Raw genomic sequence first — 6,000 nt, forward strand, 5'->3', positions numbered from 1 at the left:
CCGCCTCCTGTCAGATCAGCGGCGGCATTAGATTCTCATAGGAGCGTGAACCCTCCTGTAAACTGCGCATGCGAGGGATCTAGAGTTAACTCGAGCCAAAATGAGTAAAAAACAAACATCGCTGGAGAGATGCTTTGAAAAGGGGGAAAGACCCAATGATGACTCCCCCCCCCCCCTGCCCCGGTCGGTGAAAACATTGTCTTCCACGAAACCGGTCCCTGGTGCCAAAGACGCTGGGGACGGCTGCTCTAGAAGACCCACATATTAGAGGGGATGGCACTCAAGCAGTCAAAGTGGTGCTCAGGGGTGGATTTATAAACCTGGGGGCGCCACAGTGGCGAGATGTTAACGACCTCGACTGCTTTGCAGGAGGTCGTGGGTTCGATCCCGATTCCGACCCTGACTCCTGTATATTTGGACTTTGCATGTTCTCTCCATGGTGGCGGGTTTTTCCCCTTTACACTTTCTATAAAAATGCCTTTAGAGTATTCGGCTGCTATAAATTTTCCACGTTATGATAAGCCACTTTGCTGAGCTATCATTTGTGGTCAGGTGACTTCTCAAAAGGAGCTGCATAGTTCACTGGGCCTTACCTGGTAAAAAAAAAAAAACATAGTTCCCATTGGTGGAACGGTTCTGACATGTTTTTCAATAGGGCCCTGCGATAAATAGGACCTTGCATTAAACACCCCATGAACAACATTCAGTGTATTCACTGATTAATATCAATACAATATATAAGAATAGGGTTTTTCCCCTTTTTTCTGGCAACAAAACTGAAACTTTTTTTACAAGGAATCATGTCTGCATTAACCACAATCCTCGTGGTCAGAATGCAAACAAAAACACACTCTGATAATATATGCATTGTCCTTTAAACTGATTGGTCCACACCAGAGACAGCTTTCTTTTGAGATTCGTCTCAAACGGTGCTAGACCAGAAGATGCCAAAAGGCTTTCAAAAGAGTTCCAAGTCTCGGGTAGGGAAGGGCGTGGGTGGGTGTAGAGCAGGTCACTCCCATCACTGCCCCCCCCCCCCCCCCCGCTTGAGCCTGCCACTGCAGGCGTCACAGCGAGTGGTCTGCCACCCAGCTCGTAGCCCTGCTGCAGGTCGCGGTGGGGGGGGGTCTGCGACACGACGAGATACGAGGCACGGGCATCTGTGCACTATCTGGCATCCCTCCGGGGCACTTTGTGCATATCTTGAACCGCAAATGCGTGTATTATTTACAAATCCAGTTGTTGTGGTGTTTATATATATATGTCTAAGTGCTAATATTCATGGTATTGGTTAAAACAATATATTTTACATTGGAGCGAGTTAATTATGGCGTTTATTGTTCTTGACATTTTTCATCAAACAATACATTGTACGTGTGTTCTTTCTGCAACGTCTTTAAGTTTATCTGTATTTCAGCTCGCATTGCCATGCCATTTAAAATCCTCTTTTATATCCCCGTTGTTTTTAATTTGCCACAAGCCACTCGCACTGCAAGGAAATGCATTGCTTGTGCTGTTATCATAGTGGTCAGGATTGCAGTCATCCAACTAAGTATCTGTAATTTCCATGTTAAAGTGGTTATAATTGTGCCGTAGTGAATGGTAAACTGCTTGTGTAAGTAGCGAGACAATTGTTAGGGTCATGCACTCGACTGGTCACGTGTACCCGAACCATTAAAAAAAAAGAGGCAGAATGTAACACCACGTGAATTCACATTGCATTGTCGTGCCAATGTTTGTTATACGACGTATGTGCACAAGCAATGATTATTGTAAAGTCCATTTCCTGTGTTTTGTTTAAATTATTAGGCTTGTGCGCAGTTGAGGCATCCATGAACCTGAGGTCATTCGTGTTAAGAACATGAACTTTGCCCCAGCCTTGTGTTAGATGCCTTCACTTCCACCTCGGCTGTCATCTCGTGTTGGTCGTTGTATCTTTTTTCATTCTGCTGTGCATTTCCAGATATGTTTGTAGCCCCGGTTATAAAACATCAAATTACATTTCGCTTGTGAAGTAATAATTTGAAAAATAATATGAAATTCAAGTTGTACACCTATAGTAATGATGGAATGTATGGTTACACGTGTTTCTGTGTGTGTGTTCAATTAACTGTATTATTTTATTCTCAAACATTCGAGTTTGCCAGCTGTCAACTAAAACAGCTAAATATCTGACTGCGTTGGCTGTTAGGGTTCTCCCCACTGGCGGAACTATTCTCAGCCAGTGGGGGAGGGTGGGGTGGCACGTGCCCCCCAAATGATCCGATCGAAATCCCTAATTTCGATCGGATCATTGGTGTTTAATAGTAATAAATCGGCATTTTGCGAACCCCACTGCTAATGTGTAGCATATTATTATTATGCGCCAGGGACTCTATGAGATGATAGGACAATAGTCTGAGTCCATAATTGGCAATAAGTAACGGCAAAGCGGTTATAAGTGACTCAGAATTGTCATCAATTGTGACTCACAGAACAGTTGTGTATACATTACACGACTTCCCTGAAGGCAAACACCTTCAGCGAGCGCGATGCCGATCACACGACGCGGTTCGAATTCGAACCTCGATCGATGGCTGCGCCATCGCCGCACACGCGTCGAATTAAAATCAAGGGACAAGTCCTTACTTACTAACAACTCCTATCATTTTTCATTGCTGGAGCGGTTGCCCCCTCTAACTGAAAATCCTGGCTCCGTCATTGGTTCTACCGCATGCTGTTTGGTAATTCAGTTCCTGAAGAAGCTCTCAGCACGTTGAGCGAAACGTCGGATATTGCGCCGAATAATGTGTGGTACAACCTGAAAACAAATGGGATAGCAATCAATCAAAGTTGCATTATTAGTCAATAATATGGTCTGTTTCTCACACAACAAAACGGTTGTTGTCCATGCAGGCTCATGTGCTACCATCATGTATACAGGCATTTTTATTTTGACAGTCACATTTGGTGGTAGAAAGAAATCCGTGTGCAGCCTAAGTGCGCGAGGAAACTGGAGAGGGACACGTTCGGGATTGCATCGAGAGACGTGCAGAGGAATAATGTGGTTTTGAGACAACGCACCGGTTTAAGATATCGCATAAATTGTGCGGGAAATTGCATTGGCTATGGAATCATGAAGGATGCCTCACTCGAAGGGATGATAGCCGATTGTCAAGAATAATGATGGAGTGGCAGCCAAGGAATGGAATCGCGTGCGAGAGAACTCCAACCTGAAGAGGTGGAGCGATGCAATCAGCTCGTGTGCGGCATGTGCTGGGTGGATTACAACATGGCAGGGTCTTGAGAGATGGTGGTGGCTCGGAGAGGCCTTCATGGAGCCGTGGATTAATCATGGCTGACAATTATGTTTTTTTTATGATAATGATGATGCTCATTTTATTGTAATACTAAAACAATACGCTTTCGATGGTGTCCTGGTCTGGATTTGAACCACATCCCCGCCTGGCCAGCTATTAAAGAAGGTGATTACAGTGTGGGATATACTCAGGGCATACCTTAACAGTACATCCTTCCACTTCAATGTATTTAGCAAAGCCCCTTATGGTTGTATTGCCAGTTCACAGTCAATGCAGCAGCTGTGCAAGAGGCCTGAAGTGTCGGTTCAGTCACTCTGTGGAATGTCCGATTTGGTTGGTTGGACCGATTTATTGATTCGTTTTCTTCTTCTAAATCAAAACTAAGTTGAAAAGGAGTATGGGTAATGGCCAGGCAATCACCACGCAATGACTGCCCCCTTACGCAGGTGCAGTGTCATTCTCTGTATGGCCCGAGTTATTCACCGATTTGTCCTGTGATGGACAAGTTTGACTTCGTGATTCAACCTCCCCCCCCCCCTCCATTCTCTACGGTGCAAATCAATTTCTTAACAGCCGATTCAGCATCTTACCGTGTCGTATACACTGCCCAGTAGCTCAAAATCCCACCACTTTCTGTAATTGATGAGAAAACTCAGGGACACCTGGAGTGTGGCCGCGTGGCCGTCTGGATAGAAACCGATCTTACAACACACGGAGATTCGCTGCTCACCAACAGCAGCAAGGGGCGACCAAGTGCCTTGCGCCTGATTGTTCATCTCTGGCTTACACGAGACTGAGAGGGTTGCACGTGCAGGTGTGATCAGTGATAACTGGCTCAGGCTGTAAAGCCGTAACGTTTCAAACTACACGCAAAAAAATACGTAAAAGCACCCAGCGTTTGTGCAAACACCATCGCCGTGTCGGGGAAAAAGTGGACTGCGGCCCTCTTGCCTTCGGTCACCGTCACAAGAGATTTGAGCAAATGTGACCGACGATCAGCTAAAGTAGGAGTGGTGCAGTTGCAGGTAACTCACAGCTGCTGACGGTCGATCACATACCCATTGCTTTTTTATTTGCACCAAGAATATTGATTCCCCCTGAAAACGACGAGTTTGGTCATCCCGTGTGTTTCTTCGTGAGCTTCAGAAACGAGTGCAGTATTCGTTTCTGAAGCAGGAGAAATATGCTGGAAAATTCTAGAATATTGGCTCCCCTTTTTGCATATTTGTACCCGTTTATTTTACTTGTAAAAGAGCAATGTTACTTTACACACGAGATTATATCCACGCATAATCAACTAGAAACTGAACTCTCACGCCACACGTGCCAATCTTATTCGACAAGCATCTTGCTCCTGTTGTTTCAGAACCTACATTTGCTCATTCACACCCATCCCTGTTGGGCGCGAACATTTTTTTTTCTTCCACCCAGAGTAGCGCTTAAGGCGAACTCGAACCCTTCAGATAACTCCGGAGGAAAAAATGTTAGCCGATGTAAACCTGCAATCAGTGAGCGACCAAGCCTCTAGAAGCCAGGCTCCCACACGTGTGTGGAGCAACACTCTTCCCCAGAGCATTTGGAACTCTCAGTCGGTTGAGTCTTTGAGGTCCCGCGTCTTAAACACGATTGTTTTCGCTTGCTTATCCGTCCGTGTAGGTTATGTGCCTTTTGTATATATATATATTTTAAAATACTTTGTTGGGTTAATTCAGAGCGTTGTGATGCCTTGTGCCAATGGCGCCGGATAAAATCGAGGTCTCGTTAGAACAACACAAAATATCCGTTCCAAATACAAAATGTTTTAAACACTTCTGAGCATTTGCAAGAATACCACGAGAGATGTGCCTCTGGGCTCTGTAAACCACCTGGAGAAGATTCCAGGCACGCGTTGACAACGATGGCGAACGAGTGGGAGACTCTTTGACTTTTTGAAGCTGTTAACATACATTTTTTTTATTACGTCACAGCGTATTCTCCGTTAATTTCCCATTGAAAACGATAGTCCCGTATAAGTGTTCACATTTTTTTGAAGCACGCTGCATTCGAGAGCACTAATGCAGAACTTTGTTGACATCAGCAATTGAGCTCAGGCTACCTGGTCCGTCGCACAGCAGCGCACGAATCGCTGCACCGCCACTCGACCGTGGCAGGGGGCTGTTACCCCTCTTGCTGCTGTTGCTGCAGTTGCTGCTGTTGCTCCTCTTGCTGCACAGTCCTCGCGGGGTCTAGCGGTGGCAACGCGCGCGCTAGAATGGTGACGGTGAAACGAGCAGCGTCGTTACCTGCGTGGGGAGTTGAAGCATAGTTCAAGTTGAACGTCATCGCCATGGAACTTAAGGGCCCCCGCCACCTGCGTGGTCCCTGCGCAGAGGGCTTACGTGCTTTGAAGTCGCCTTGCCCTTTTCCCTGATTCTTCTGTAGGCAGTCTGTCCCATACCGGCCTCAACGCTGGGGGGTGGAAGCTGCGATCAAATGTCAGTGTCCACGTGTCGACTTGCTGTTAGGCGGGACGCCTCCGCGCGCCGCTTGACGCACTCAGGAATTAATTTCCCTTTCACTCCTCGGGCTCTTTAAAGATGCAGCCTCTTGTGCCCTCGAAGGGAGGGGGTGGGTACGTTTGTTTTGTACACATTTTAAAGCGGCTTTTGAAGTCAAATTATCGCCTTCGTGGGATTAGTTTGAGGATGTGGGGATAATAGGG

Source organism: Lethenteron reissneri, chromosome 29, assembly GCF_015708825.2.
Source record: "Lethenteron reissneri isolate LAM-NWPU_2019-01 chromosome 29, ASM1570882v1, whole genome shotgun sequence".
In the NCBI taxonomy this organism is placed as follows: domain Eukaryota; kingdom Metazoa; phylum Chordata; class Hyperoartia; order Petromyzontiformes; family Petromyzontidae; genus Lethenteron; species Lethenteron reissneri.